Source organism: Bombina bombina, chromosome 5 (genome assembly GCF_027579735.1).
Source record: "Bombina bombina isolate aBomBom1 chromosome 5, aBomBom1.pri, whole genome shotgun sequence".
NCBI lineage: Eukaryota > Metazoa > Chordata > Amphibia > Anura > Bombinatoridae > Bombina > Bombina bombina.
The window spans coordinates 199,493,597-199,505,954 of NC_069503.1; the positions used below are offsets into that span (position 1 = coordinate 199,493,597).

The 12,358-nt window shown below is 42.8% G+C and overlaps 1 protein-coding gene across 1 annotated transcript in view; it reads left to right on the top strand.

The window, feature by feature from the left end:
• NCAPG2 (non-SMC condensin II complex subunit G2) overlaps positions 1 to 12,358 on the top strand; it is a 365,294-nt gene that overhangs the window by 76,390 nt on the left and 276,546 nt on the right. The gene's annotated exons all lie outside the window — the stretch shown is intronic.

Below are 12,358 nucleotides of genomic sequence, written 5' to 3' on the forward strand. Positions count from 1 at the left end.
ATATTCATAATGGTTTAAAGCAACATAAAACCCAATTTCTCTTGTAAGGTGTATCCAGTCCACGGGTTCATCCTTTACTTGTCGGATATTCTCCTTCCTAACAGGGAAGTGGCAAGAGAGCACCAGCAGAGCTGTCCATATAGCTCCCCCTCTAGCTCCACCCCCCAGGTTCATTCTCTTTGGCCGGCTCTAAGCAATAGGGTCCCTCTCGGAAGGGTAAAGTGAATGTGGGTGTTAGATTTGTAGTTTTTGTTCTACAAGCAAAAGTTTATTTTAAATGGTACCCGGTTTTGTACTATTTACTCTCCAGCAGAAAAGAGGATGAAGATTTCTGCAGGGAGAAAATGATTTTAGCATGTTGTAACTAAAATTCCACTGCTGTTCCCAAAAAGGACTGAGGAGTACCAGAAAACTTCAGTTGGGGGGAACGGGTTTTGCAGGTTAGGCTGCAATAAGGTAGTTCAGTCATTTATTTCTAGACAAGACTGTGGATAATGCTGGAAAAAGACTGATGAGATCCCCATGAGGGATGGGTAAGCTTTATTCAGAGACTAAGTATGGAATTGCAAGCTTACAGAACATGCTAATTTAGGCTGGTTGACACTATTTTATGGCAAACGGTTTTTACTAGTAATATCGTTTTTTTGAGACACTTTGGGTTTCTTTCAGGGGTTGCTACCCACATGGCTATTATTTTAACACTTAGGAGTGTTTCTTTATGCCTCACAACACTGGAGTAAGGTGGGAGGGGCCTAATTTCGTTCCATCAGATGCGCAGTTAGACTGACTAGATCTTCAGGCTGTTTCACATGGAGGGTCCTGCTGCAGTTTGAGGGCCTATAAGAAGCTTTTTCCCCACAAATCTGCTTCCTAAGGGCAGGTAGGGCCACAGCAGAGCTGTGGCAAGGTGCTGAAGTCGTTTTAACCGGTTGTTAGCTTGCTATTGATCCGGTTTGGGCATTAAGGGGTTAATCGTTTTTATTGCTAGTTGTGCAATCTTACCAATGCTTTAGGTACATACTGTGAAAATTTCGTAAAATTTGCTGCATTTTTCACTGTTTTGGAAAATTGTGTGCTTTTTTTATCTCTTAAAGGCACAGTAACGTTTTTTTTGCAAAGTTTATTTTTACTTGATTAAAGTGTTTTCTGTTAAACATGTCTGACACTAAGGAAAATCCTTGTTTCAATGTGGTTTAGAAGCATGGTGGAACCCCCTCTCAGAATGTGTCTCGCTTGTACTGATATGTCTATACATTTTAAAGAACAGATTGTTGCACTTAAAAATGTGCCCAAGCTGATTCTCAGACAGAAGTTAATGAGGTTAGCCCGTTATCCTCTCCCCACGTGTCACAACCAGTTACGCCAGCTCAAGCGACGCCTAGCTCCTCTGGTGCGTCTAACTCTTTTACCTTGCAAGACTTGGCGGCAGTTATGCATAATACCCTCTCAGTGTTTTTATCTAAACTGCCTGTGGTACCTGCAAAGCGTGATAGCTTCTGTTTTAAGAACAGATTCTGAGCATTCTGACGCTTTAGGTAGCCGTATCTGATATACACTCACAACGCTCTGAAATAGGGGCGAGGGATGTGCCATCTGAGGGAGAAATTTCCGATTCGGGGACAGACTCAGATACGTTGCATTTAAATTTAAGCTAGAACACCCTCCGCTTATGCTCAGGGAGGTACTAGTTACTCTGGATGACTGCGACCCTTTGGTGGTTCCAGAGAAATTGTGTAAAATGGACAAGTACCTAGAAGTGCCGGTTTACACTGATGTGTTCCCGGTCCCTAAGAGGATTGCGGATATAGTAACTAGGGAGAGTGGGATAGACCAGGATTCAGTTTGTTCCCCTTCTGTATTTTAAGGAAAATGTTCCCCCATATCTGACAGCCACGCGGGACCTGTGGCAGACGGTCCCTAAGGTGGAGGGGGCTGTTTCATCACTTGCTAAACCACAACCATACCAATTGAGGACAGTTGTGCTTTTAAAGACCCAATGGATTAAAAATTAGAGGGTTTACTTAAGAAAATTTTTGTTCAACAAGGTTTTTCTTTCTCCAACCTATAGCGTGCATTGTTCCTGTAACTACTGCAGCTGCTTTCTGGTTCGAGGCGCTGGAAGATGCGCTCCAGACGAGACCTCATATGAGGACATTATGGACAGAATTAAGGCTCTCAAGCTGGCTAATTCTTTTATCACAGATGCCGCTTTCAACTAGCTAAGTTTAGCGGCAAAGAATTCCGGTTTCCGCCATTCTGGCGCGCAGGGCGCTATGGCTGAAGTCCTGGTCCGGGGCCGATGTGTCGTCAAAATCCAAACTACTGAACATCCCTTTCAAAGGAAAGAAACCCTCTTCGGGCCTGAATTGAAAGAGATTATCTCAGAAATCACTGGGCGAAAAGGCCATACTCTCCCTCAGGGATAAGTCCTTTAAGACAAAGAACAAACAAAATAAATTTCGTTCCTTTCGACATTTCAGGAGCGGTCTCGCTTCATCCTCCCCTGCTGCAAAGCAAGAGGGTAACACTTCACAACCCAGGGCAGCCTGGAAACCTTACCAGGGCTGGAACAAGGGTAAACAGGCCAAGAAGCCTGCAGCTGCCCCCCAAGACAGCATGAAGGGGTAGCCCCCAATCCGGGACCGGATCTAGTGGGGGCAGACTCTCTCTCTTCGCTCAGGCTGGGCAAGAGACGTACACGATCCATGGGCCTTAGAGATTGTATCCCAGGGATATCTTCTAGAATTCAAGGACTCCCCTCCAAGGGGAAGGTTCCACATTTCTCGTTTGTCTACAGACCAGACAAAGAAAGAGGCGTTCTTACGCTGTGTAGAAGACCTACATACAATGGGAGTGATCCACCCAGTTCCAATTGTGGAACAAGGGCTGGGTTTTTACTCAAACCTGTTTGTGGTTCCCCAAAAAAGAAGGAACTTTCAGACCAATCCTGGATCTCAAAATTCTAAACATTCCTGAGAGTCCAGTCATTCAAGATGGAGACCATTCGGACAATCTTACCAATGATCCAGGAGGGTCAATATATGACTACCGTGGATCTACAGGATGCGTATCTGCACATTCCTATCCACAAAGATCATCACCAGTTTCTCAGGTTCGCCTTTCTGGACAAGCATTATCAGTTTGTGGCTCTTCCTTTCGGGTTGGCCACTGCTCCCAGAATTTTCACAAAGGTGCTAGGGGTCCCTCCTGGCGTTCTAAGACCGCGGGGCATAGCAGTGGCGCCTTACCTAGATGACATCTTAATTCAGGCGTCTACTTTCCAAAGAGTCAAGTCTCACACGGAAATTGTATTGGCCTTTCTGTGGTCTCACGGGTGGAAGGTGAACATCAAAAAGAGTTCTCTCTCCCCCCTCACAAGAGTTCCATTCCTAGGAAACCCTAATAGACCTCGGTAGACATGAAGATATTTCTGACGTAGGTCAGAAAGTTAAAACTTTTAACTACTTGCCGAGCTCTTCATTCCATTCCTCGGCCGTCTGTAGCTCAGTGCATGGAGACAATCGGATTAATGGTAGCGGCAATGGACATAGTCCCTTTTGCACGGATACACCTCAGACCACTGCAACTATGCATGCTCAAACAGTGGAATGGGGATTATGCAGATTTGTCTCCTCAAATACAGTTGGACCAGGAGACCAGAGATTCTCTTCTCTGGTGGTTGTCTCAGGATCACCTGTCTCAGGGAATGTGTTTCTGCAGACCAGAGTGGATCATCGTAAACGACCAACGCCATTCTATTGGTCTGGGGTGCAGTCTGGGACTCCCTGAAAACTCAGGGCTTATGGTCTCGGTAAGAAGCTCTTCTCCCGATAAACATTCTGGAACTGAGGGCGATATTCAACGCTCTTCAGGCATGGCCTCAGCTAGCTGCGGTCAACTTCATCAGATTTCAGTCGGACAACATCACGACTGTAGCTTACATCAACCATCAAGGGGGAACAAGGAGTCCCCTAGCAATGATGGAAGTAACCAAAATAATCAGGTGGGCGGAGGATCACTCTTGCCACCTCTCAGCAATTCACATCCCAGGAGTAGACAACTGGGAGTCAGATTTTGCTAAGTCGTCAGACTTTTCTTCCGGGGGAGTGGGAACTCCACCCAGGAGGTATTTGCCCAGCTGACTCAGCTATGGGGGCACTCCAGAATTGGATCTGATGGCATCCCGTCAGAATGCCAAACTTCCTCTTATATGGGTCCAGGTCCCGGGATCCCCAGGCGGTGTTGATAGATGCTCTAGCAGCGCCTTGGTCCTTCAATCTGGCCTATGTGTTTCCAACCGTTTCCTCTCCTTCCTCGTCTGGTTGCCAGAATCAAGCAGGAGAGGGCGTCGGTGATTCTAATAGCTCCTGCGTGGCCACGCTGGGACCTGGTATGCAGACCTAGTGGACATGTCATCCGTTCCACCATGGACTCTGCCAATGAGCAGGACCTTCTACTTCAAGGTCCTTTCAAACATCCAAATCTAATTTCTCTGCGTCTGACTGCTTGGAGATTGAACGCCTAATTCTATCTAAGCGTGGTTTCTCTGAGTCGGTTATCGATACCCTGATTCAGGCTAGAAAGCCTGTCACCAGGAAAATCTACCATAAGATTTGGGCGAAAATATCTTTGTTGGTGCGAATCCAAGGGTTACTCATGGAGTACGATTAGGATTCCCAGGATTTTGTCTTTTCTCAAAGATGGATTGGAGAAAGGATTGTCAGCTAGTTCCTTAAAGGGACAGATATCTGCTTTGTCTATTCTTTTACACAAACGTCTGGCGGAGGTACCAGACGTTCAAGCGTTTACTCAGGCTTTAGTCAGAATCAAGCCTGTTTATAGACCTGTGGCTCCGCCATGGAGTCTGAATTTAGTCCTTTCAGTTCTGCAAGGGGTTTCCGTTTGAACCTTTACATTCCATAGATATTAAGCTTTTATCTTGGAAAGTTTTGTTTTTGGTAGCTATCTCTTCTGCTCGAAGAGTTTCAGAGTTATCTGCTTTACAGTGTGACTCACCTTACTTGGTGTTCCATGCAGATAAGGTAGTTTTACGTACCAAACCCGGTTTTCTTCCTAAGGTTGTGTCTAATAAGAATATTAACCAGGAAATTGTTGTTCCTTCTCTGTGTCCTAAACCTTCTTCGAAGAAGGAACGTTTGTTACACAATCTTGATGTGGTTCGTGCTTTAAAGTTCTATTTACAAGCAACTAAGGATTTCAGACAAACATCTTCCTTGTTTGTTATCTGTTCTGGTAAGAGGAGAGGTCAGAAGGCGACTGCTACACCTCTTTCCTTTTAGCTGAAAAGGATCATCTGTCTAACCTATGTGACTGCTGGCCAGCAGCCTCCTGAAACTATTACCGCTCATTCTACCAGAGCAGTGGCTTCCACATGGGCTTTTAAAAATGAGGCTTCTGTTGAACAGATTTGTAAGGCAGCGACTTGGTCTTCGCTGCATACTTTTTCCATATTTTCCAAATTCGATACTTTTGCTTCTTCGGAGGCTATATTTGGGAGAGAGGTTTTGCAAGCAGTGGTGCCTTCCGTTTAAGGTACCTGTCTTGTTCCCTCCCTTCATCCGTGTCCTAAAGCTTTGGTATTGGTATCCCACAAGTAAAGGATGAACCCGTGGACTGGATACACCTTACAAGAGAAAACAGAATTTATGCTTACCTTATAAATTACTTTCTCTTGTGGTGTATCCAGTCCACGGCCCGCCCTGGCTATTAGGTAGATTTTTAGTTTAAACTACAGTCACCACTGCACCCTGTGGCTTCTCCTTTTTCTTCCTAACCTTCGGTTGAATGACTGGGGGGTGGAACTAGAGGGGGAGCTATATGGACAGCTCTGCTGTGTGCTCTCTTTGCCACTTCCTGTTAGGAAGGAGAATATCCCACAAGTAAAGGATGAACCCGTGGACTGGATACACCACAAGAGAAAGTAATTTATCAGGTAAGCATAAATTCTGTTTTTTTTTTTCTTTCACAATTCGGATAAAGCATTTGACTTTATACAACTTTCCAGTTTATTTCTGTTATCTAATGTTTGTTCTTTAGATATCTTTTGTTATAAATTATAGCTAGGTACACTCAGGAGCTGCAGATTGGTTGCTGCACATAAATGCCTCATGTTATTGGCTCACCCAATGCATTAACGAGCTTCCAGTAGTACATTGCTGGTTCTTCAACAATGGATACATAGAGAATGAAGCAAAAAAGATGATAGAAGTAAAATGGAAAGTTGTTCATAATTATATTCTCTATCTAAATCATAAAGAACAATTTGGGTTTCATGTCCCTTGAATTTTACTGATCACTTGAAGATTTATGTTATGGGCTTATGGCAAGGGCTTATCTTTAACCCCGTCCTCCAAAAAACAAACAAAAAAAAAACATCAATTGAGTGATTCACAACACATTTGTCACTGGCAAACTTACCTCTCAAGTTTAGATGAACATGACATTTCTCTGAATCTGTTAATTTTCTTTCTTTGGGACCACTTTATCTGCATGATACTATAAGCCAATATTTTGATGTCAAATTGCAAATTATTATCGTTATCAGTAATTTGTAGAGTGCCAACAGATTCCACAGCGCTAATGGGCAGAATAACAATCGCCTAGATTTAGAGTTTTGCGGCCGAAGGGGTGCGTTAGCTACGCGTCTTTTTTTTCTAGTGCTGCTTCTAAACAACGCTGGTATTGAGAGTTCTCTGAAGAGCTGCGTTAGGCTCCAAAAAGGGAGCGTAAAGGCATATTTACTGCCACTTCAACCTTCAATACCAGCGTTGCTTACGGTAGCGGCTAGCTGGAAAAACGTGCTGGTGCACAATTCCCCCATAGGAAACAATGGGGCAGTTTGGTCAGAAAAAAAAACCTAACACCTGCAAAAAAGCAGCGTTAAGCTCCTAACGCAGCCCCATTGTTTCCTATGGGGAAACAATCTCTAAGTCTACACCTAACACCCTAACATGAACCCCGAGTCTAAACACCCCTAACCTTACACTTATTAACCCCTAATCTGCCACCCCCGCTATTGCTGACACCTGCATTTTATTATTAACCCCTAATCTGCCGCTCCGGACACCGCTGCAACCTACATTATCCCTATGAACCCCTAATCTGCTGCCCCTAACATCGCTGACACCTATATTATATTTATTAACCCCTAATCTGCCCCCCCCCCCCACGTCGCCGCTACCTTACCTACACTTATTAACCCCTAATCTGCCGACCGGACCTCGCCGCTACTCTAATAAATGTATTAACCCCTAAAGCCAAGTCTAACCCTAATACCCCCCTAAATTAAATATAATTTTAATCTAACAAAATACAGGTAGCCCTCGTTTTACAACGGTTCAATTTACACCGTTTCAGAATAACAACCTTTTTTTCCAGTCATGTGACTGCTATTGAAAAGCATTGAGAAGCAGTGCATTTATTAAAATAGCCAGTAGGTGGAGCTGTTCGCTTGTGTTGCAGCAAAGCCAAGCAAGCTGAAATTAATCAGTTTAACCAGACCTGAGCTATCGAGCAGATTTCAAAGGAACACGATCTTCCTGTCTATAAATCAGTCCAGATTGGAATGCATAGAAAGAACTGTTTGTAGAAAAATGCAAGTGAAGTCTGTGTTGTGTGATTATTTTATTAGGTTTATAATGCTGTTTAGCAAATGTTTTTGTTAATTTAACTTAGTTTAATTATATATTCTGTGTTGTGTGATTATTTTATTAGGTTTATAATGCTGTTTAGCATTTAGTCTTCATTTCAAAGCTTTAAAAATAATGTATTAGGTGTTACTTATGACAATATTGAGAGGGGCCTGGAACCTATCTCCCTCACTTCCCATTGACTTACATTATAAACTGGGTTTCAATTTACAACGGTTTCGATTTACAACCATTCCTTCTGGAACCTAACCCCGGCGTAAACTGAGGGCTACCTGTAAATTAAATCTTATTACCTAAAGTATTCCTATTTAAAACTAAATACTTACCTGTAAAATAAACCCTAATATAGCTACAATATAACGAATAATTATATTGTAGCTATTTTAGGATTTATATTTATTTTACAGGCAACTTTGTATTTATTTTAACGAGGTACAATAGCTATTAAATAATTATTTACTATTTAATAGCTACCTAGTTAAAATAATTACAAAATTACCTGTAAAATAAATCCTAACCTAAGTTACAATTAAACACTACACTATAATTAAATAAATTACCTACAATTACCTACAATTAAATTAACTAAACTAAATTACAAAAACAAACAAACACTAAATTACAAAAAATAATAAAAGATTACAAGAATTTTAAGCTAATTACACCTACTCTAAGCCCCCTAATAAAATAACAAAGCCCCCCCAAAATAAAAAAGTTTCTCTACCCTAATCTAAATTACAAAAGTTAACAACTCTATTACCAGCCCTTAAAAGGGCTTTCTCTTGTTAAGTGTATCCAGTCCACGGATCAATCCATTACTTGTGGGATATTCTCCTTCCCAACAGGAAGTTGCAAGAGGATCACCCACAGCAGAGCTGCTATATAGCTCCTCCCCCTCACTGCCATATCCAGTCATTCTCTTGCAACTCTCAACTAAGATGGAGGTCGTAAGAGGACTGTGGTGTTTTATACTTAGTTTATTTCTTCAATCAAAAGTTTGTTATTTTTAAATGGTACCGGAGTGTACTGTTTCTCAGGCAGTATTTAGAAGAAGAATCTGCCTGCGTTTTCTATGATCTTAGCAGAAGTAACTAAGATCCTTTGCTGTTCTCACATATTCTGAGGAGTGAGGTAACTTCAGAGGGGGAATAGCGTGCAGGTTTTCCCGCAATAAGGTATGTGCAGTTAAAATATTTTTCTAGGTATGGAATTTGCTAGAAAATGCTGCTGATACCGAAGTAATGTAAGTAAAGCCTTAAATGCAGTGATAGCGACTGGTATCCGGCTTATTAATAGAGATACATACTCTTATAAAAGTGTATTTTAAAATGTTTGCTGCATGTTTAATCGTTTTTTTACATATGTTTGGTGATAAAACTTATTGGGGCCTAGTTTTTTCCACATGGCTGGCTTGAATTTTGCCTAGAAACAGTTAACTGAAGTTGTAATATGAGTGGGAGGGGCCTATTTTGGCGTTTTTTTGCACAGCAAAAATTACAGACACAGACATCCAGCTTCTTCCTGCATGATCCCAGGACTTCTCTGAAGAGTTCAAAAGTCGGTATTGAGGGAGGTAAAAAGCCACAGTAGAGCTGGGGCAGTTGTGACTGTTTAAAAAACGTTTTTGTCATTTGTTATTCCGTTTTTGGTATTAAGGGGTTAATCATCCATTTGCAAGTGGGTGCAATGCTCTGCTAACTTATTACATATACTGTAAAAATTTCGTTAGTGTAACTGCATTTTTTCACTGTTATTTCAAAATTTGGGAAAATTTGTGTTTCTTAAAGGCGCAGTAACGTTTTTTATATTGCTTGTAAACTTGTTTTAAAGTGTTTTCCAAGCTTGCTAGTCTCATTGCTAGTCTGTTTAAACATGTCTGGCACAGAGGAACCTACTTGTTCATTATGTTTGAAAGCCATGGTGGAGCCCCATAGGAGAATGTGTACTAAATGTATTGATTTCACCTTACACAGTAAAGATCAGTCTTTTCTATAAAAGAATTATCACCAGAGGCTTGACAGGTCTCCTACGAGGCTTACCTGACTCTCATCCTTATGGCTGGACTAGAATTGGAATACAAACAGTAGCTGACCTTTGGGTTACTTCACCAACCCCGCGCTTCATGACACTCTCAGAAATAAAGGCTGGCTCCAATTTACCCAGGTACATGACATACGAATACACAAGACTAAAGAGCTTTCTTACTAGTTGGGGATTTCAACCTGAGTTACACCGACCCCGTACACTCTGGGAAACGACTTGGCAACAAGGTAACAAACTACACAGACCATTATCAATGCATTACACCTTAATAGGAAACACAGACCCTGAGAATAAACTTCCTCACTCACTTGGGAATCAGTTCTGAACCTGACTCTGCCCCCACAAGTATGGCAACATGTAATTTCCCTCACTAAAAAAGCACTGCACTGTGTCACACTCTTCGAAACATATTACAAACTCTTAACGAACTGGTACCTTACCCCTGCGAGACTTAATAAAATGTTTGTCTCTACCTCTCCCCTATGCTGGCGTAATTGTGGCAAAAAAGGAGACTCTCTACACATATGGTGGGAATGCCCCAAGTTAAAACCCTTATGGAGTACCTGCTTCCGTACGCTAGGGAGATTAGGCATAACACTTCCTATAACTCCTTCTAATGCCCTCTTACACATAGGCATTACTAAATTACCTAAACACCAAGAATTATCACCAGAGGGTTCTGTCGAGGGGAAAGTTATGCTGACTAACTCTCCCCACGTGTCAGACCCTTCGCCTCCTGCTCAGGGGACGCACGCTAATATGGCGCCAATTACATCAGGGACGCCCATAGCGATTACCTTGCAGGACATGGCTGCAATCATGAATAATACCCTGTCAGAGGTATTATCTAGATTGCCTGAATTAAGAGGCAATCGCGATAGCTCTGGTGTTAGGAGAGATACAGAGCGCGCAAATGCTGTTAGAGCCATGTCTGATACTGCGTCACAGTATGCAGAACATGAGGACGGAGAGCTTCAGTCTGTGGGTGACATCTCTGACTCTGGGAAACCTGATTCAGAGATTTCTAATTTTAAATTTAAGCTTGAGAACCTCCGTGTATTGCTTGGGGAGGTATTAGCTGCTCTGAATGACTGTAACACAGTTTGCAATTCCAGAGAAATTGTGTAGGCTGGATAGATACTATGCGGTGCCGGTGTGTACTGACGTTTTTCCTATACCTAAAAGGCTTACAGAAATTATTAGTAAGGAGTGGGATAGACCCGGTGTGCCCTTTTCCCCACCACCTATATTTAGAAAAATGTTTCCAATAGACGCCACTACACGGGACTTATGGCAGACGGTCCCTAAGGTGGAGGGAGCAGTTTCTACTTTAGCAAAGCGTACCACTATCCCGGTTGAGGACAGTTGTGCTTTTTCAGATCCAATGGATAAAAAATTGGAGGGTTACCTTAAGAAAATGTTTATTCAACAAGGTTTTATTTTACAGCCCCTTGCATGCATTGCGCCTGTCACTGCTGCGGCGGCATTCTGGTTTGAGGCCCTGGAAGAGGCCATCCAGACAGCTCCATTGAATGAAATTGACAACCTTAGAACGCTTAAGCTAGCTAACTCATTTGTTTCTGATGCCATTGTTCATTTGACTAAACTAACGGCTAAGAATTCCGGATTCGCCATCCAGGCGCGTAGGGCGCTATGGCTTAAATCCTGGTCAGCTGACGTGACTTCAAAGTCTAAATTATTCAACATTCCTTTCAAGGGACAGACCTTATTCGGGCCTGGCTTGAAGGAAATTATTGCTGACATTACTGGAGGCAAGGGTCATACCCTTCCTCAGGACAGGGCCAAATCAAAGGCCAAACAGTCTAATTTTCGTGCCTTTCGAAATTTCAAGGCAGGAGCAGCATCAACTTCCTCCGCTTCAAAACAAGAGGGAACTGTTGCTCATTTCAGACAGGCCTGGAAACCTAACCAGTCCTGGAACAAGGGCAAGCAGGCCAGGAAGCCTGCTGCTGCCCCCAAGACAGCATGAAGGAACGCCCCCCTATCCGGAAACGGATCTAGTAGGGGGCAGACTTTCTCTCTTCGCCCAGGCGTGGGCAAGAGATGTTCAGGATCCCTGGGCGTTGGAGATCATATCTCAGGGATATCTTCTGGACTTCAAAGCTTCTCCTCCACAAGGGAGATTTCATCTTTCAAGGTTATCATCAAACCAGATAAAGAAAGAGGCATTCCTAAGCTGTGTGCAAGACCTCCTAGTAATGGGAGTGATCCATCCAGTTCCGCGGACGGAACAAGGACAGGGATTTCTCCAACATAGGTGTGTCCGGTCCACGGTGTCATCCTTACTTGTGGGATATTCTCTTCCCCAACAGGAAATGGCAAAGAGCCCAGCAAAGCTGGTCACATGATCCCTCCTAGGCTCCGCCTACCCCAGTCATTCTCTTTGCCGTTGTACAGGCAACATCTCCACGGAGATGGCTTAGAGTTTTTTAGTGTTTAACTGTAGTTTTTATTATTCAATCAAGAGTTTATTTTAAAATAGTGCTGGTATGTACTATTTACTCTGAAACAGAAAAGAGATGAAGATTTCTGTTTGTATGAGGAAAATGATTTTAGCAACCGTTACTAAAATCCATGGCTGTTCCACGCAGGACTGTTGAGAGGAATTAACTTCAGTTGGGGGA